We start from the raw sequence: 21938 nt of genomic DNA, 5'->3' as shown, positions 1-21938 counted from the left end.
CAGCCGTGGCATTCCCTCATCTGCTGCCGGTGCCTGGGGTTGTGTCTGCTCCTCAGCTGCAGCCTTCTTTGACTTCTCAAGCAGCCAGTCAGAGCTGCCCCGGCAGCTCCAAGCCCAGCAGAGCCCTCAGGGAGTAGCCACAGGCACACAGACAGGTGGGTGGCCTGATGAGGTGAGTCACGGAGTGAGGTGGCATTCCCTCCCTGGACCCCGCTGTGCAGAGCTGGCCCAAGCCCTGCCCCAGAGTTCCCCTCCCCCCGCTGAGCCCCAGAGTTTTTCTAGCATGTTGAGTGGGGCCTGAGAAAGAAAAAGATTGAGAACCCCTGAAGTAGACCATATATATCTTGATACAGTAACAGAATGCAGTAGACAAACCTGGGCCCAAAACCAAAAGCACAAAGGGTATGAAACAAATATCCATGGTCTATACGATCAAAAGCCTTCTCTTGATCAAGGGAAATCAACCCAATATGTAAATCATGCATTTTTGAGGCCAAAATTACATCCCACAATTAGAAAAGGTTATAAAAAATGGACCTGTTGGGGACACAATAGGTCTGATCTGGGTGCACGGAGCAACCACATATTTCAATCTATTTGCCAAGGCCTGTGAAAAAAGTTTATGGTCATTGCAAAGCAGGCACACAGGTTACGAATTCTTCGCCTCCCCAAGATCCCCCTTCTTAGGCAACAGGGTCAGAACTGTTCAATGACATGAGTGGCAATATCTTCTCTTTGATGTTCTCCTGAAAAATCTGGAGCAAGTCAGGCCCAAGAAGACTCCAAAAGGCCTTATAAAACTTAAGAAGCAAACCATCAAGCCTTCCTTGGAGCAAAGCCGCTTAGGACAGAAATTCTAATGTTGAAATCTACAAGGATCCTCAAGAAGCCACCAAGTCAAAGATGGACATAGGCTCTGCCGCATACAGGTCTGAGAAAAAATTCAAAGCAAAGTTCCTAATCTCCACATGCACTTTGGTCATCAGGTTTTTTTCAACCTGTACCACTTATGTTTGTCATACTCGGACACAGAGATGTATCTCATAGTATTTTGAGCAGAGAACAAACAATAGATTAATGGAAGTCTGCCACCTCTACTGCAAGTTTCCCCTAAGTCTTATCCAGAAACCTATCAAGAGCATCCTGGGTATATCCCCCCCTCAGGTTGTGCAGGACCCAAAGAAGCTGTGAGTTCATCATCCTCCACGCGCTCCCCAGACTCAGAATTTGGATGGAGGGGGCAAAACTAATACCTGACAATTCTCCATCCCCCCAACCAAAAAAAACACCCTCAACAGTATGCTTCCCAACTGTGCTGACCAAACTAGCCCACATTGCAGCACCCTCAGAAACTAGAGGTCCCTCCACCTTCAAGAGCTGGTTATTTCTTTTTTGGGGGGAGGGGGGACGGGTGGGAGCAACAAGCCAGAATCTTCAGCCTAGGCCTTGGGTTCCATAGCAATGGGCTCAGCTTGCATTTCGCAGCCAGGCTCAGGCTGACAGGCCACTGAGTCAGGAGCTACAGAATGAGTGAAACCATCTCCCCCAGGTTGTAAAGAGGGCACTAACCGCCCAGAACCAGCATCCCCAGAGCCATCTGAAGCCTGTTGGGACCCAGTCTCTGCCACAGCCACCCTTTTCTGTGCTTTACTCTCAGAAACAACCCCCCCCACACACACACACACAAACATTCCCAGGCACAAGAATCACCATTCCCAGGGGCAGCCTGCCTCTTCTTAGGACACTGATTAAATATGTCAGACTCCCGCAATGAAAATAGGCCTTGTTAGGGTGACCAGATATCCTGATTTTATAGGAACAGTCCTGATATTCAGGGCTTTGTTTTATTTAGGCGTCTATTGCCCCCCAACCCCTGTCCCGATATTTCACACTTGCTATCTGGTCACCCTAGGCCACGTCCGCAGTGGCAACAAACACAATGTAGTCCCACTCCCCTATCCTATACTTAGGGACACTTTTACAACTTTGAAAGCATTGTTTAATATCTGATAAACCTGCGTATGAAAAGACAAGACATGCTAAACCTCTGAGGCTATACAGCTGAGAGGAATTATCCTAACAGGACTAGTGATCTTACCATAACTCACTAGGTCTCTAGCCAGCTGCTCATTTCCTAAAGAAGGAGAAACATTAAAGATAGCAGGTATTTAATAACAGGTGTTGAGAGGGACACTACAGGGACAAAAATACTTGCAAAACAATCCCCTCCACAAACATCTGCTCAACAAAGCCAAGCATGACAACAAACACAACAATAGCTTTGCTCATAGGGCAGGCATACTTCATATTTTTAAATCCAAACACATTCCCCCATAGAGGCAGAGTTTGGAGGTGAAATCCGCAACCCATGATCAAGGGTCAAACTTCAGAATCTACAACAAATGGAGTTCTCTGTCCCTCCGGAGCTAGTCAGCCAGCCCGGAGGACAAACAAAAGCCTGCTAAAACAAAAGAAAACCTGAAATTAACCACAGAACCTCATAGGGTCACCAACCTTCCAGGATCGTTCCCAGGAATTAAAGATTAATCTTGAATAGGGCTTTTGACTAATCACAGTTAACTCACATGATTGACTCACAAACATTAATCGCAATTTAAAAAATTAATCACAATTAATCGCATTGTTAAACAATAGAATACCAATTGAAATTTATTAAATATTTTTGGATGTTTTTCTACATTTTCAAATATATTTATTTCAGTTACAACACAGAATACAAAGTGTACAGTGCTCACTTTATATTATTATTTTTATTACAAATATTTGAACTGTAATAATGATAAACAAAAGAAACAGTATTTTTCAATTCACTTCATACAAGTACCTAGTGCAATCTCTTTATCGTGAAAGTGCAATTTACAAATGTAGATTTTTTTTTGTTACATAACTGCACTCAAAAACAAAACAATGCAAATCCTTAGAGTCTACAAGTCCACTCAGTCCTACTTCTCATTCAGCCAATCGCTAAGACAAACAAGTTTGTGTACATTTATGGGAGATAATACTGCCCACTTCTTAGTTACAGTATCACCTGAAAGTGAGAACAGGCATTCGCATGGGACTTTTGTAGACAGCATTGCAAGGTCTTTCCATGCCAGATATGCTAAATATTTGTATGCCCCTTCATGATTCAGCCACCATTCCAGAAGACATGCATTGATGCCGATGATGCTCATTAAAAAAATGTGTTAATTACATTTGTAACTGAACTCTTTGGGGGAGAATTGTAGGTCTCCGGCTCTATTTTAACCGCATTTCACCATATATTTCATGTTATAGCAGTCTCAGATGATGACTCAGCACATGTTCATTTTAAGAACACTTTTGCTGCAGATTTGACAAAATGCAAAGAAGGTACCAATCTGAGATTTCTAAAGATAGCTACCGCACTCAATTCAAGATTTAAGAATCTGAAGTGCCTTCCAAAATCTGAGAGGGATGAGGTATGGTGCATGCTTTCAGAAGTCTTAAAAGAACAACACTCTAATGTGGAAGCTATAGAACCTGAACCACCAAAAAAGAAAATCAGCCTTCTGCTGGTGGAATCTGACTCAGATGATGAAAATGAACATGCGTCGGTCCTCACTGCTTTGGATTGTTATCGAGTGGAACCCATCATCAGCATGGAAGCATGTCCTCTGGAATGGTGGTGGAAGCATGAAGGGACATAGGAATCTTTAGCATATCTGGCGTGTAAATATCTTGTGACGCTGGCTAGAACAGTGCCATGTGAACGCCTGTTCTCACTTTCAGGTGACATTGTGAACAAGAAGCAGGCAGCATTATCTCCTGCAAATGTAAACTAACTTGTTTGTCTGAGCGATTGGCTGAATAAGGAATAGGAGTGAGTGGACTTGTGGGCCTAAAGTTTTACATTGTTTCATTTTTGAATGCAGTTATTTTTTGTACATATTTCTACATTTTTGAGTTCAACTTTCATGAGAAAGAGCTAGTACTTATATTAGGTGAATTGAAAAATACAATTTCTTTTGTTTTTTATAGTGCAAATATTTGTAATCAAAAATAAATATAAAGTGAGCACTGTACACTTTGTATTCTGTGTTATAATTGAAATAAATATATTTGAAAATGTTGAAAACTTACAAAAATATTTAAATAAATGGTACTCTATTATTGTTTAGCTGTACAATTAATCACATGATTAATCTTTTCAATCGCTTGACAGCCCTAATCTTTAATAAAAGATTATATCATATGATAAAACCTCTAGGAATACGTAAACCAAAATTGGCAACCCTACAACCACCACAAAACTAAACAAACACAAAAAAACCAAAACCCCATTTTCCCACAGAAAGAAACACAGGGAGAACAGCAGAGCACACACACTCTCAGCATCACTCCCAAACACTCCCACAATCCTTTGAGAGAGAAGAAAAACCCTTCAACTGTACTCTCAGAAAAAAGCCTAGGAAAATAGAGAAGACTTGCAGTGTGCCCTGCAGGTCAGTAAACCTGGGATCACAGGCTTGGAAGGGACCTCAGGAGGTCTTCTAGTCCAACCCCTTGCTCAAAGCAGGACCAATCCAAAATTTTTGCCCAAAATCCCTAAATGGCCCCTCAAGGATTGAACTCACAACCCTTGGTTTAGCAGGCCAATGCTCAAACCACAGAGCTATCCCTCTCCCCCCAATCTATCAGAATGACGGGGGGAAGAGAATTCCAGGGTCAAAGACCAGCTCCTCAGAGCCCCCTTAGCCTGAAATGTTACATGAATAAACCTAGCTCATATATCCAGAAAATTTCAACTTCTGGGTTGGAGCACAAAATAAGAGACAGCCTCAAAGATGCACAGGACCATATTGGGCCTCTTCCATATCAGGCCTCCTCACTCTTATATAAGGTCACAAGAGTTCTCACCTGGAATTCAGCTTGAGGCAGTCCTTTCTTTCCCCATCCTATCTGGAAAAAATATAAACAGAGTTACGGCTCCACCACTCAGGAAGGCAAAAGGTTAACATCTTTCAATCATAGGTAGCATATAAACCCCAGTCCAGTCACTTCCTCTCAGGAGGAAACTTCAAAGCAGGAACATAGAATGTTATGCTCAAAATGACACTCCCCAAGGGCCGTGGGAGGGATACAGGATGGGAGAAGAGAGGACTATGACAAACAGGATTACCGGTGCTCAATCTTTTTTGTCTTTCCGTCTTTCCTCACCCTACACAGCAATACTCTGTAAAGACTATGGATGTAACAAGCAGCATTATGCCAAAATTGGGCTAACCTATAGGATACCCTAAGGTACTACCCGGCCAAACTCGGTATGCAGCAAAAGACAGAACCAGCTGGCAGTGGAAGTCATGACTAGCTGGTCAGCTCACAAACAGAAAAGACAAAGCCTGAAAGGAAGTGGGCAGAGTGGGGTTTATATGCCACCGGTGATTGACAGATCTTTGACTCCTGCTTCCTGACTGGTAGAGCCATAATACTGTCTGGAAGGGCTGCTCCCAGGCAGGATGAGAGAAGAGGAACATATGACAAATGGGTTTTTCTATATAGCTATTTTACTATGACAGTAACCACACTTAGAAATGTTTCCCTTAGTTCACATTACCTCGGGCTTTACTGTATTCCTATACTTCCTTACAGTGCTTGCTGGGGAGGTGTGAAGCCCCACTGTGGTGCTGTGAATTCTCACTCCGCAAAACAGAAGCAGTGCTGTGGAGGGTGGGCCTGCCCCCAAAGCTGTGACTGGTGAGGCAATGAGCACACAGGAGTTGGGCAGAGAGATGGCAAGAAATCAGTTTCTCGTGGCGAGCAATCTTGGAAAGAAGGAACAGCTGGGGCAGAAACGGACACCTGAGAGCTAGTCCTGGATGGGGGAACAGAGCCAGAGAGCAGCCCGAGCATTCAGCCCCAATGAGCCTGCACCATGCGGCACATGAGAACCAACCAGAGCCCAAAGCGAAGGAAGCTGTGATCCGTGTCTGAGGGACGGAGCAGGGCAGTGCAAATAAACTGCATCCTTTATGTCCCTTGCAGTGAGGTGGTATGGAACTCGATGGTGCTGTGACTACCAGAGAGACAGCTCTGTGGCAGAACCCACAGCTGAGGGATTGCCTTGGGGACCAGATCCAGGGAGCAGCAGGGACCCAGCAAGGAAGCCCAGGCCAGCATCGGGACTATGGTGCCAAATGCAGCAAATACTGTTGTGATAATTGGACCTATAAATTAATCCAAATTATGAGCTCAACTGTGGAAAGTGAGTGAAAGTTCTTAAAGTGTCACAATAGCGTATAGCAACAAAGGTTGATGGGAAAAGTTGCCAAAGGGACACAGAAAAACAATTCAAACAGAAAGGCCTACTGATAACATTCAAGGACTGTGTTAAAATATGCGTGGCAAACAAGACAGTGTGAGACCGAAAAATCAATTAACCAAAATTAGTGTCAGAAATTAGGCCTAACTGGTGGACAAAATAATGAGAGGAAGGGCTATTCCACCCATCGCTCCATTTTGGGTCCTTAAAGAAAGATACTCTGGGGAGAAAAATTAGCTACAGGAGTCAGCTTCACCATCAGAGCTGCCACCGTCTCCTGGGATCCTGCCAGGACATTGTTATCCTGATTCTGAGAGATCTCCTGACCAGACCAGTCCAGAGAGTGACCCATGTGACATGGCCACTTCTACCAGCTCCAGCTGAATCCCAACCGCACCCTGCGATATGAGACGTGGTTCTCTCTCTCCATCCCCACCCCCAAAATGTATCCTTTTCCTTCTCTGACTTATCTCTTCTCTTTCCTGTCTCTCTCCTTTTTCCTTTTGTCTAATAAGAGTCTGGCTTAACTGTCCAAGACTGCATATCCTGAAACTCTGCTGAAAGCCTTTGACCCAGAAAAAGGCAGACAAAATCAAAGCCCTTAGCAGCCCAATGCTGGTAGGAGTTTGCCAGGTCTCCCACTGGCTAATAAGACCAGGTGCCATGCCTGTGTTTTTCCAGCAGTGAGGTTGCAATGAAAGTCAGAGAGAGAAGCTGCATTTTCACTTTGCTGTTCTTTTCTCTCCCATTTTGTGTGTGTGTGTGTGTGTGTCTTGTTTTTTTCTTTTTAGGACTTTAACAACTACAGCACTAACAACAGCTTCAGCCCATCTCAACTAACAACTTCTCTTTTCCCCCAAAAAGGACAATTGTTACCATCTTTGATACTATTTAAGAGATTGTATTCTCTTAGGGAACAAGAGATGATGTAAAATTAAAATCTTATTCAGTCCTTCACATTTCAAATGCTTTACCTGTTTTTTCTTCTTTTTTTGAATCTTTAATCAAATGTTAAAAGGTTTTTTAATAACGTGTTTGCCATAGTACTAAGCAGGCTGAGATCACTGTCTGCCAAACCCCGAAACGTGTTTAAAACCGTTTAATGTTGGACAGTGACTGGGTTATGTTAACACCTTTGAAGCTGTGGGCCCATAATTTCATCTAAATAAACACAACACCACACCCCAGACTTGATACTGTCAACTCATGCTATAGAGAGGCTGAGGCTGGAATTGGTCTGTTGCTGATAAAATAGAGTATTTGTAATGATAATAGTACTGGAGTGATTCCTGGTGAATTCCTGCCTCCCCAACAGCAGGAAGAGGGGTCTCCACCCCATGGCAAGGTGTGGGAGTATGGGCCTCACTGCTAGCAAGGAGAGCCCCCACCTGGCAGTACCCTTTTTTAAGTCTGTGATGCTAATACTGTGAATCCCGGGGTAACGGTAGCTAAGCCAATTGTCAGAACTGACAAAGTTCCTTCCCAAACATGAAAGCCACATATATACATAACTAAATGCACCTCTTCATGAGTGGTAGCGGAGTTTTTGTTCACTTACTCGGAGATTTGCAGACAATTTTCAGGCACATAGGGTCAGGACTAGTGATCTGAACACAGAATGAATAGGCAGGGATTCCTGCATTCTAATCTTGTTTCTAACACAGATTCTCTCTGTGGCATTGAGCAAGCTACTTGACCAGTCTGCCTCGGTTTCCCCGTCTGTACAATGGGGATAAGAATACTTTCCTCCCTCCACTATGCTGTTCTGGAAATTAGTGTGTGTAAAGCATTCTAAAGAGTAAAAAAACCTGCTAAATATTTTTCTTAAAACTACAGAAAGCACAAGGAGCTCTGAGTATTATGCTTGGATACTGTGGGGCCCTCTTGCACCAAAGTATTTTTCCCCCTGCAGAACAACTACAAAATAAACAGCAGATCACTAAAACCAGAACTTTAGTTTGTACATTGAGCTGCATGGAAACAATGCAGGACTTCCATACTAATTACTATAAATGGGGCTTCATTATCCTGGAGTTCACTATGGGCCAGTTCAGTGCCCTTCCCTTCTGCCACAGAGGGCTCCTTGCCATTGGAACTAGTGCAGTTCTATTGTGCAAGGGAGAAGAGTGTGAATGCAAAGCAGCAAGGCAGTGGGTGCAGAGCTCTGTGTGTCCTGTGTAATAGTCCCTGAGGGGCCGCATGAAGGGAATGGGAGGTGGAAACTAGGTGTGCCAGGGGAGACATGAAGGCAGGGACGGAGGACCCATTCCTATGCACAGCTCACATAAAGGACTACAGAGGCTACACAAGACACTGGGCTGAAATAGACTCTGTGGCACAATTCCAAAGCTTCCAAGGCAGACGAGGGAATTCTTCATGTGCCCACTGTGATACAGCATGGCCCAAGGGCAGCAGGAGAGTGTTAGAAGGGAGCCTTATTCCCTGTAGAGGGAAGAAAGTTTGCAATGGATTAATTAAAGCACCTGAAGCCAATTAAAGCCCCTGAAGCTAGTCACATGATAAAACTCCCCTGCTTCAATCAGACAAGAGGAGGAATTGAAGCCAAGTGGATTGATGTGGGACTAGAGAGCAGTTTGGAGGAGTTGAAGCAGAGTGGATTGGCATTGGAGCAGAGAGCAGTTTGGAGGAGTTGAAGCAGAGTGGATTGGTGTTGGAGCAGAGAGCAGTTTGGAGGGAAGCAGAGGAGAGTTTGGAGAAGTGCTGCGGTGGGCTAAGAAGACCAAGACCCTAGGTAAAGGGACACCTGGTTTTTGCAGAGGGAGGGCAGAAAGCCCCACAAGCTGAAGGGCAGAAGAGGGAAGTAGCCCAGGGGAAGGAACCGCTAGTTCAAGTGGTTTACCACTATCCCTAGGGCCCCTGGGCTGGGACCCGGAGTAGAGGGCGACCCGGGTCCCTCCCTCTCCACTCCCCTCCCTTAGGACACTAGTGGGGCAGTTAATACCCCAGTTCAGGGCAAGAAATGGTGCCCTGAAACCGGCCCCCCAAAGAAGAGAAAGCGCAAGACCCATCATAGTAGTGCTGGCAATTTGCCACAGATGGTGTCAGAAGTGGGATCTACATGCTGGGGACCTAAACCAGGGTTAGCCAAAACCCTCCTGTCCCTAAGATGGACGACGTGGTCATGGCCCTAATACAAGCCACTGCAGCCCAGCAGGAGGCTACCTGGGTCCAAACAACCACTCAACAGGAGGCGACTCGGATGCAGCAGGAGACTAATCGTCTGTTGATGAGTCAGGCTGCCCAGGACAGAGCCCTGCTGCAAGAGCTGGTGAACCAGATGAAAGCCCTCATGGAGCTGAACTGTAACTGCGACAGGACCCGGACCATACAGGACAGCCACTGCCTACAGAAAATGACACGGGAGGATGATGTGGAGGCATACCTCCTGGCTTTTGAAAGAGCAGCCTTGTGGGAGGCCTGGCCCCGAAATCAGTGGTATGGTATCCTTGCCCCGTTCCTGTGTGGGGAGACCCAGAAGGTCTACTACGATATGCCCACGGAGACTGCAGCAGATTACCCCCAGCTGAAGGCAGAGATCCTGGCTAGATCCGAAGTAATGACAGCATTGTGATCCCACACGTTCCATAAGTGGCAATATACAGAGGACAAGACATCCCGATCGCAATTGTTTGACCTGCTCCACCTGACCCGGAAATGACTGCGCCCTGAGGCCCTCAGCTCTGAGAAGATGATGGAGGTCCTGGTACTGGACTGGTATATGAGGGAGCTACCACCAGGCCTCCGGGCTTGGGTTGGCCAGAATGACCCCTCCACCTATGATGAGTTGGTCTCCCTCGTGGAAAGACAGCTGGCAGCCCACAAACTGTTCCAGACCCCAGGGGGTGAGATACGGCAAACCAGGAAGCCAGTCCCAAACCCAAGGCCCCAGACTGTCGAACTCCAGAAGAACCATAACTGGGAGGAAAGACACCGAGGAATGGCCTGAGGCCAAGAAGGGACCTGGGGGTTTAGGTAGAGAGGACTGGAGGGGGGCCGGCCAAATAGCCCCAGGCGGAGGGCGGCAACCGGAATAAGGGGGCAGTGTTATGAGTGTGGGGAATTGGGGCATATAGCAGCCCAATGCCCCAACAGGGAAGAGCCTATGCAATGTAATCTGGGGGATCCCGGGGAGCAATGTGGCCTAATTGGCCTGGTAGGGGTCGCAATGACCTCGCATGGGTATACAAGATCAGTAAAAATGAATGGTATTGAGACCACAGCATTAATAGATTTTGGGAGTGCTGTCACACTGGTCTCGAGGAAGTTGGGAGGCAAGACCAACTAACCCGGGCCAAAAACACAGGGGTAATGTGTGTTCATGGCACCGTAAATTTCTACCCCACAATCCCAGTACGGAGTGAGATCCAGGGGAATACTACCAGGGTGACTGCAGGGGTGGTCCCCAGACTCCCCTACCCTGTCTTAATTGGTAGGGACTTTTCCAGGTTTGAGAGCTTACTCCCCCCAATAGAGCCAGGGGAAGGTAGCAACCCCTGGGTTGAGACGGAGGCACCTACAAATAGCCTCACCCCAATGTTTGCCAAATTTGCCCCATAGTTATTTTCATCCCCCGGGAAACCCCGAAAGTCTAGGTGGGAAAGGAGGGCAAATAAAAGATATGGGACCAGGATTCTAGCAGAGAACCAGAAAACCTCCCTTGTTGGTAGGCGAACCCATTCAGGAGGCCAGGAGATAATTCAGGCCAGTGAGGACTCAGAGACGGTTCCTAGCCTAAGTAGGGCAACTCAGGGGCGGAGTAGAAACAGGCCCCCTGGAATTAGATCAGATTGGTACCGCACGTGAGAATTTCCGGCAGGACCAAGCCAATGACCCGCTATATGCAAATGTAAGGGAGGGGGTAGTGGAAGTAAATGGCGTACCCATGAAAGGAAAGATCAAAGGCCCAAGGCCATATTATGTGCTCAAACACAATCTGCTATACAGGATAGCGCAAATACAAGGGGAAGAAATAGAGCAACTCTTAGTCCCACGGAAACACACAAGGGCAGTACTAGAGTTAGCTCACAGTCATCTATTTGGGGGACATCTAGGAGTAGACAAGACACTGGATAGAGTCCTAAGAATGTTTTATTGTCCAGGAATACGTGCAGAGGTCCAGCGCTATTGTGCCTCCTGCCCTGAATGTCAGTTGCATAGCCCCCGACCTTGCTTGTGGGCCCCATTAGTACCTTTGCCTATTATTGAAGTCCCTTTCGAGAGGATAGTGGGCCCACTGGAAAGATCAGCACAGGACCACCAAAACGTACTAGTCATCCTTAACTAAGCCACGTGGTATCCAGAAGCCATTCCTTTAAGAAACCCCACATCCAAGGCAATAGCAAAAGAACTACTCCAGGTTTTTGCCAGAGTGGGCATCCCTAAGGAGATCCTGACAGACCAAGGAACCCCTTTCATGTCAAAATTAAAGAAAGACTTATGTACCCTACTCCACATCCAGGCCACACGGACCTCAGTCTACCATCCACAAACAGATGGACTGGTCGAGCGGTTTAACCGTACCCTTAAAAGTATGATCCGGAAGGTGGTAGCACAGGACGGAAAAGACTGGGATACCTTTCTACCATATCTAATGTTTGCAAAACAGGAATTCCCCCAGGTGTCCACTGGTTTCTCTCCCTTTGAACTACTATACGGATGCCACCCATGCGGAATATTAGATATTGCCAACGAAGATTGGAAGAACAACCCAACCCAGGAAAGAATGTCATTGAGCACGTCTAACCCCTATAATACGAGAACATTTGGAAAAAGCACAAGAGGCCCAGCAGACATATTACAACTGTTGGGCGAAAGTATGGAAATTTCAGCCAGGGGAATGGGTGATGGTGCTAGTGCCGACAGCAGAAAACAAACTCCTAGCCAGCTGGCATGGACCACATGAGATAGTGGAAGCCATTGGGGAGGTGGACTATAAGGTCAGACAACCAGACCGCCAAAGGCCAGAGCAAATCTACCACATCAACTTACTGAAGACCTGGCATGACCGAGAGACATGCCTGGTCATTCGGGGAGCTCCACCCTAGACAGACAACCCACAGGGGCAGGTGGAGATATCTCCTGAGTTAATTCCAGAACAAAGAACAGAGGTCATTGATATGATCCAACGGAACCAGGACGTGTTCTGTACACAGCCAGGCCGTACGACACTGGTCCAACATGATATTGTCACCAGGCCCAGAGTAAGGGTAACAATAAGACCGTACCGAATACCGGAAGCTAAAAGGGAAGAAATTAGGACAGAAGTGAAGAAGATGCTGGAACTCGGGGTTATTGAAGAATCCCACAGCCTGTGGTCCAGCCCTATCATCCTAGTCCCCAAGCCTGATGGCACCCTGAGGTTTTGCAACAACTTTCGGAAGTTGAATGAAGTATCCCAATCCAATACCACACATTGACTAGCTAGATCAGTTAGGCAAGGCCCGATACCTATCCACTCTGGACCTGACCAAAGGATATTGGCAAATTCCCCTGGCCAAGAATGCCAAGGAAAAGACTGCCTTCTCTATACCTGATGGCCTGTTCCAATACATTGTCCTCCCTTTCGGACTCCATGGGGCCCCTGCAACATTCCAATGACTTATGGACAAATTGCTGCAACCCCATGACAAGTATGCCACCGCCTATCTAGATGACATAGTCATCCATAGCCCTAACTGGGAAATGCACCTAGGAAAAGTAGAAGCAATGCTAGATGCCCTGCGGAAGGCCAGCCTCACTGCCAAACCTCTCAAGTGCGTGATAGAACTAGCTGAGGCCAGATACCTCGGGTATGTAGTAGAGAGAGATTTGGTGAAACCTCAATGGAATAAAGTGGAGACAATACAAGGTTGGCCTCGACCAGTCTGCAAAAAGCAGGTCGGAGCATTTCTAGGGATATTAGGATACTATAGGAGATTCATCCCTCATTTTGCCACAAGAGCAGGGCCATTGATGGATTTGATAAAGGCTCAGGGCCCCGAGATAGTAAAGTGGACTGATGTGGCAGAAGGAGCATTTGCAGATTTAAGGACAGCCCTTTGCTGCCATCCAGTACTCATAGCCCCAGACTTCGAGAAGGAATTCATCCTACAAACAGATGCCTTGGTGGTAGGGCTAGGAGCCGTCCTTTCGCAGATGGTAGGGGAGGAGGAACACCCCATCTTGTACCTCAGCTGGAAACTCCTCCCCAGGGAACAAAAGTATGCCGTCGTTGAAAAGGAATGTCTGGCAGTAAAATGGGCTATGGAGACTCTCCGCTACTACCTACGGGGGCGGCGGTTTACCCTCGTGACAGACCACGCCCCACTCCAGTGGATGCACAGAAACAAGGAGAAGAATGCAAGAGTGACAAGGTGGTTCCTATCCCTGCAGTCCTTCCATTTCCAGGTACAGCATAGGGCCGGAAGCCAACACAGCAACGCTGATGGCTATCATGACAGCACTGCTTCTCATCCCAAGTAGCCCAACCCCATGGTGCCCTGAACCCCCCCCCCCCAAGAAGAGAAAGCGAGAGACCCATCATAATAGTTTCGGCAATTTGTCACATGACACATCTGACCAGCACATGGTCTGGCCACTCAGTCAAGGCACTGTATAGAGGACTTGGCCCTGTAAGCAGGTTCCACTCAATACATTATTGAAAGGTTTCAGAGTAGCAGCCGTGTTAGTCTGTATTCGCAAAAAGAAAAGGAGTACTTGTGGCACCTTGGAGACTAACAAATTTATTTGAGCATAAGCTTTCGTGAGCTACAGCTCACTTCATCAGATGCATCTGATGAAGTGAGCTGTAGCTCATGAAAGCTTATACTCAAATAAATTTGTTAGTCTCCAAGGGGCCACGAGTACTCCTTTTCTTTTTACATTATTGAAGGGATACACAGCCAAGAAAATCAAAAGCAGAATCCAGCATACAGTCGGAAATATTTCCTGTTAGTATCTTAGGTGAAAAGTTCCAGAGTCTGGAGAATCAAACAAAGAAAGCTCTAGCCACAGAGACACCGATATAAAGCTGTCATGCCCTGATATTAAAACCTGCATTGTTTTTATATCAAGTCTCGCCATAACTATTTTGTCTGAAACCAGAACTAACTTTTAACATGCATCATAATCAGATAACAAATGATGCCCAAACTCTCGAAACTCCTGTAATAAGACTGATTCCCGTCTCCCCTTTGCATGACTTCTCAGATAACAAAGATGTCAGCTTGTGACTCACTGAATCCACAGTATCAGTTCGTGTATAACTAACAGTGTATAAACCACTGCCTCGGCTTAAATTGACAGAGATTTTTTAAACGTAACATTACAAAGAAAAAATATCTGACCTGGAAAGATATTTGAGGAAATTAATCTTCCCCCATACAACATCCAATAATAGCACATCTGACAAAATAAACAATTCCAACCAGCTTCAGGTGGCACATTAAACAGGTAAGTATGAATGTAGAAGCAATAAATATTAAATCCGACCATCTCTCCCACTCTGTCTCAAAATGATCCTTTTTCCATAGCATCTAAGTGATCAGTTTGCATCCATCATACTTTGTATTTATGACATAGTCCTAGGGAGGTACAGATTGATGGCCACGGATATGAGGAAGAGGATAGCTAACATTTCAGGTTGTTCTTCCATCCTATTCCTCATCAACATCCCTATCCCCCTCATCACCAGTGCCCATCATTCTGGCACCTCCCATCGATTACAATACTGCCCTTTTCATTCAAAGATCTCACAGTATGTTACAAACTGCCCTTATCCCCATTTTACAGATAGTGAAAATGAATGAGAGAGTTAAGCAACTAGCCCTAAGTCACACAGCAAGCCAGAAACAGAGCTGAAAATAGAACTTAGATCTCCCACTCCTTATTAACTGCTTTTGTTAGATAACTGCTTCTGATAGAAAATATATTATTGCCTCTGTATAAATCCATGGTATGCCCACATCTTGAATACTGCATGCAGATGTGGTTGCCCCATCTCAAAAAAGATATACTGGAATTGGAAAAGTTCAAAAATGGGCAACAAAAATGATTAGGGGTATAGAACGTCTGCCATATAAGGAGAAATTAATAGGACTGGGACTTTTCAGCTTGGAAAAGAGACGACTAAGGGGGGATATGATAAAGGCATACAAAATCATGACTGGTGTGGAGAAAGTAATAAGGAAGTGTTATTTATTTCTTATAACACAAGAAGTAGGGATCACCAAATGAAATTAATAGGCAGCTGGTTTAAAACAAAATAAAAAGTATTTTTTCATACAATGCAGTCAACCTGTGGAACTCCATGCCAGAGGATATTGTGAAGGCCAAGACTATAACAGCGTTCAAAAAAAGAACTAGATAAGTTCATGGAGGATAGGTCCATCAATGGCTATTAGCCAGGATGGGCAGGAATGGTGTCTCTGGCCTCTGTTTGCCAGAAGTTGGGAATGGGTGTCAGGGGATGGATCACTTACTTGGTGACTACCTGTTCTGTTCATTCCCTCTGGGCAGCTGGCATTGGCCACTGTTGGAAGATAGGATAATGGGCTAGATCAGTGGTTCCCAAACTTGGTTTGTGGCTTGTTCAGGATAAGCCCCTGGCAGGCCACGAGATGCTATGTTTACTTGAGCATCCACAGGTACAGCCGCTCACAGCTCCCAATGGCTGTCATTTGCCGTTCCTGGCCAATGGGAGCTGCGGAAAGCGGCATGGACTGGGCCACCGCTTCCCGCAGCTCCCATTGGCAGGGAGCTGAGAACCGCAGCCACTGGGAGCTGCAAGCGGCTGTACCTGTGCACGCTTCAGGTAAACAAAGCATCACAGGAACCACCAGGGACTTACCCTGAACAAGCCGTGAACCAAGTCTGGGAACCCCTAGGATAGATGGACCTTTGGTCTGACACAGAATGGCCATTCTTATGTTTTCATGTTAAAGTAGCACCTAGAGGCCACTACTGTGGTACACACTTAACATATACATAGTAAGAGATAATCCCTGTCCCAATCTTACAGTCTAAATAAGTGTGGCGAGTTGGAGAAAGTAAGTATTATGATCCTTATTTTACAGATAAGAAACTAAGGCAAAGAGAGATTAAATGACTTGCCCAGGATCACACATTCAGTCTGTAACAGAGGTGAGACTTGAAACTGGAGCTTGAGTACTGATCCCATTTTTTTAACCATAGGGCCATGCTTCCTCTCCCTTCCTATCCTTTTACTGCTATACCACACTGCCTCCATTTACTCACACTGAATTTATAGCACAAAAGGTTACTCTTACTTTTCCTGTATTGGCACCTAAACAAATGAGCTGCTTTCATATATGCTTTCCTCAGACTGATGACAAGTTAGTGTTTAAGCTCCTTGCATAGAGGGAAGAGTCAAAGAACATAGGCATTGTGAATTCATGACCATACATCAAGAATCCTGGAGTGACTACTATTTATAGGTTTTGAGCTGTTTCACGTACAAGTAGTGAATAAACAAACAAACTCCCATGGTCAATTTTCACTGTAGCAGAGTTTATAGGTCAAATGCTCTCTAATCCTATAGTTAATCCCTAGATTCTTTCCTTGTCAGAGCCAAAAAGACTGTCTCTCAAAGTAAATGTACCTGACAGATGGAAGAGGAAAACACTAACACTGATAATTCCAAAACTCATTTTAAAAATGCAGCAATTGGTCTATTGTAATAGCAAGGTGAGTCGGAAAAGGTTTAAAGGACATGGACATGGAAATGTAATTCAACAGCAAGGCCATCTGCTTGTCTAACATACTGGACTTCCAGAGCAAGAAAGAGAAAATGCCAAATTAAAAATGCAGTTCTATATTAATTAATTATAATTAATTATTAATTATATTATATTAGGCTTCCAAATAATAGGCTGCACCCTCCCATGCTATAGAATCCTAAAGAGCCAATCTGAAATATTCCAACTCATGCTGAGTGACACTTTATGAGTGGTCCCACTGACTTGAGTGAGACCACTGACAGAGTAAAAATATATGTAACATGATAAGGTTGTCAGAAACTGACCCATTATGGCAGATGCCTTTGTAATACCTAGAGAGAAACTCAGAGCTGGTTTGAGCAGAAGTCATTAGAAATGCACTTACGCCAGACCTGAATTTGGGTTCTTCTGAATGGTGCTTGTGGAGGTGGTCAGATCAGAGGTGATGTTGATTTGGAAATAGGGGGCCAGAGGAAGGTAGCCGACTGCATTTGCACTCCTTGTATTCTGAGGCTATGTAAAGGCCTTACCCAACACCATTATAAGTTAGAGCAGTCTCGAGGGCATACTAACTTACATTCAATTTCTCATGGCTGCCTATCAGACCTAGGAAGCAGAAAATAGTGAACTTCAGTCATGCCTCCAAAATACCCCTTCACATTACTCAAGGGACCATCTGAAACTTGGAATGCTAAGGGATCATAGTCTCAAAGCAAATTCTTCACCAGCCTCAAAAACAAAAAGTTGGTTTAGCTATTTTAAAATTAAACAAAAAAAATCGATCCTATGTGACTTTTTTCCCATACTCATAACTCAAAGATAGCATCATGCTAGCAAATGAATTTTGCAAATCAATTACATGATTAGCCACAAGATTCCAAAAATAAGGAAACTCTTGATACTTTAAAAGGACACTGTTCATTATGTTATTCATGTCTCACTGATTAAAGTTTTTAGGATCACCAGGGACTTTAAAAGGCTGAGATTGAAATGTTAGAAATGTGAGCAAATCTCTGCATCTTGTTATAAATCTCCTTGAAATTACCTAGTTAAGTATGTGGAATGCCGCCATTTTGAATCTAACCATTTTATGTCTTTGCTGACAAATTTATGTAATGTTTCTTATCTAAGATGGTATTTAGTGTCAGAGACAGGAAACATGTAACTAATTACATCTTTGACATCCAAGAGAAGAGGGGACAAAGGAGAAACTTTTAGAAGTTTCTAAGTATCATACAACATGTGCATTTTCCCTCAGAGTAGGAAACTTTTAGTTTTATTTATTAATTATATAATGTCAAGCAATAAAAAAAATTAATCATGATAAATCGAGCAATTAAAACAATTAATTAATCGTGATTAATAGCACTGTTAAACAATAATAGAATACTATTTATATAACTATTTTGGATGTTTTCCACATTTTCAAATATATTGATTTCAATTACAACATGTACAGAGCTCACTTTATATTTATTTTTATTATAAATATTTTCACTGTAAAAATAAAATAAATAGTATTTTTCAATTCACTTAATACAAGTACTGTAGTGCAATCTCTTTAACGTGAAAGTTGAACTTACAAATGTAGAATTATATACAAAAAAATGCATTCAAAAATAAAACGTAAAACTTCAGAGCCTACAAGTCCACCCAGTCCTACTTTTTGTTCAGCCAATCGCTAAGAAAAACAAGTTTGTTTACATTTGCAGGAGATAATGCTGCCCACTTCTTGTTTACAATGTCACCCGAAAGCGAGAACAGGCTTTCATATGGCACTGTTGCAGCTGGCACTGCAAAATATTTATATGCCAGATGTGCTAAAGAGTCATATGTCCCTTTGTGCTTTAACCACCATTCCAGAGGCCATACATTCATGCTGATGATGAGTTCTGCTTGATAACGATCCAAAGCAGTACAGACCAACGCATGTTCATTTTCATCATCTGAGTCAGATGCCACCAGCCAAAGGTTGATATTCTTTTCTGGTGGTTCGGGTTCTGTAGTTTCATAACAGAGTTTTGCTCTTTTAAGACTTCTGAAAGAATGCTCCACACCCTGTCCCGATCAGATTTTGGAAGGCATTGCAGATTCTTAAACCTTGGGTTGAGTGCTGTAGCTATCTTTAGAAATCTCACATTGGTACCCTCTTTGCATTTTGTGAAATCTGCAGTGAAAGTGTTCTTAAAACGAACAACATGTCGGGTCATCATCGGAAACTGATATAACATGAAATATATGCAGAATGTGGATACAGAGCAGGAGTTCAGTCGCAAATTTAATTCAAGCATTATATTTTTAAAGAGCATCATCAGTATGGAAGTATTTCCTCTGGAATGGTGGCCAAAGCATGAAGGGACATATGAATGTTTAGCATATATGGCACGTAAATAACTTGCAATGTCAGCTACAAAAATTCCAAGTGGACATTTGTTCTCACTTTCAGGTTACATTGTAAATAAGAAGTGAGCAGCATAATCTCCCGTAAACGTAAACAAACTTGTTTCTCCTAACGATTGGCTGAACAAGAAGTAGGACTAAGAGGACTTGTAGGCTCTAAAGTTTTCCATTGATTTGTTTTTGAGTGCAGTTATGTAAAAAAAAAATCTACTTTTGTAAGTTGCGCTTTCACAATAAAGAGATTGCACTACAGTATTTGTGTGAGGTGAATTGAAAAATACTATTTCTTTTATCATTTTTACAGTGCAAATATTTTTAATAAAAATATAAAGTGAGTATTGTACACTTTGTATTCTGTTGTAATTGGAATCAAACATATTTGAAAATGTAGAAAAACATCCAAAATAGTTAATATATTTCAATTGGTATTCTATTGTTTAACAGTGTGATTAAAACTCTGATTAATGATTAAATTTTTTTAGTTAATCATGTGAGTTAATTGTGATTAATTGACAGCCCTATTAATTCTCATCATTATTTTTGCTTGTCGCTAGCATGCATAGTAAGTGACTGAGGGATTAAATGACCAAAGTCACACCAGAAGTCCTTGTTAGAGCCAGGAATAGAATCCACATCTTCTGAATCCCAGTCCAGTGCTTTAACTGCAAGACCATGCTTCCTGCTGTGCAAAAGGCACTAGATTGGTAGTGCTGGTCACAGAGGCAGTGCTCTCTTTCCTGCATCATACTGTCAATGTCTTTTTTTCTAAAAGTACTGGTCTGTAGGGGGAGAGGCCCATTCGTCCTCAATACCTATTCACTCTTTGGTCTCTCTGCCAAGACTGTCAGCAGTACCAATTGTTTTCAACTTTATTCATGAGCACTTTACATTCTTGCTTAGCAGAAAGTCACCTTAGCTCAGGAAATGTATGATCTTTTACAAAGTAGGAAATCCAATCAAAAACCGATCTGCAAGGGAGTGTGTTTGAAATTGCAATGGCAGAGCAAGTTTCAATATTAAATCATCATCATCAATCTTTGGCATTTCTGTAGCACAGTTGTCCAAGGAAGCATTACAAATAATAATCAACTACCCCAGTGAAGTGCAAAATAGGTGGTATTATCCCCATTTTATAGCTAACAAAATCAAGGCACATATAGATAAAAGTGGCCTGCTTTTCAGAAATGTTGAACATCTACAACCTCTAATTGCTTGAATGCAAGCTTCAGGAGCTCAGTACATTTCACTATCAGGACACTTTTATTTAAGACTCTAACTTCAGACATCTAGATATGAAAATTTTGGCTTATGTGACATGCCCAAGAATATATGGGAAACAAAACTCAGATCTCATCCCAGTTTCCTGGTTCCCATTCCTGTGGCTTTTCTGTTCCATATGAGTTATTATACCATTCTCATCACCAGTGCCTTCCAGTAGTGCATTAAACAATGTAACCAACATTTGTCTCATGTTTGTTCTCTCAGCCTCTCCCCAGAAGGAGAAGAGTGTGTAGTGAAGTTTATGTTAGAGAAGGCAGGGTTGAAGAAATATGCCTTGCACTTAAAACAGGAGGTAATGAGATCGGTGAGGGTCCTGAATTCCAGCGAGAGTCCATTCCACAATCGTTTGCCCCCAACAAAGCTCTTTATCCTTTAGAGATGAGCTGTTATCTTTGATGTAGAAAGTTCCATTGCGCTAAAGAAGTGCAGTTGTCAACCACAGTTTTCACAAAGTCATTCATTCTCTCCTCATGTCACTAAGTACTTGGGGAGGTTGTAACAGTCTTACCTCTCTGGTGGCTGGATGTTAGAAAGAGGAGGTCAGCGCTGATGCTAATATTACTGACAGCTAGCAAAGATTCTTCTTTAGCACATGTTGAGACCTGAAGGATCCCAGTTGTGACAAATAACCAGAATGGAACCAAGTGAAGAAACATCAAAATGAGGAAATTCCTTCAATGGATCTTTGCCCACTTCATTGCTTCTCTCAATCCTGAACAGTAATAACTCCTGCCATTCCAATTCACCCAATGTACCAAAACGGAATGCATCTCTTATGTAGTTATTTTAGGGATTTTTTAGGAAAATATTTGTTTTAAACATTTATACAGTGGTGTGAAAATATAAGGCTGAACAATTAAGGATGATAGTGCTCACTCGCCAACAAAAACTAAGAACTAGAAGCTCAGTTTTGTAATAACCAGACAATTTTTCAGACTCATGTCCCTCTTGTACTTTTTTCTTTTCTTTTCTTTAGTTGTTTTTATTGCCAGTTTTCTGGGGGTTTTTCTACATAACAAAACAAAAAAACAAACTTCAAGAAACAAAAAAACTTCAAGAAAATTCAATGACAAGTAGAGATTCAAAACCCCAGATCCAAATACCCCCTTTGGGGCAGGCTGGATCTCATCCAGATAGGAAGTATGCAGCATGCCCTCACGGTCCTGATTATATAAACATTTAGGGTACCCAGGTGACTTTATGTATAATGAATAGCC

General features: G+C 43.6%; 1 long non-coding RNA gene across 2 annotated transcripts in view; it reads right to left on the bottom strand.

The window, feature by feature from the left end:
• Positions 1 to 21938, bottom strand: part of LOC122459211 — a 227551-nt gene that overhangs the window by 50370 nt on the left and 155243 nt on the right. For both annotated transcript variants that reach the window (XR_006279734.1, XR_006279735.1), the window contains exon 3: positions 4903 to 4944. This is a non-coding gene — a long non-coding RNA (uncharacterized LOC122459211). The remainder of the gene's footprint in view (positions 1 to 4902; positions 4945 to 21938) is intronic.

This window comes from Dermochelys coriacea, chromosome 3 (genome assembly GCF_009764565.3).
Source record: "Dermochelys coriacea isolate rDerCor1 chromosome 3, rDerCor1.pri.v4, whole genome shotgun sequence".
Classification (NCBI taxonomy): domain Eukaryota; kingdom Metazoa; phylum Chordata; order Testudines; family Dermochelyidae; genus Dermochelys; species Dermochelys coriacea.
The sequence above is the reverse complement of the archived record's forward strand: the minus strand, read 5'-3'. Positions and strand labels throughout refer to the sequence as shown.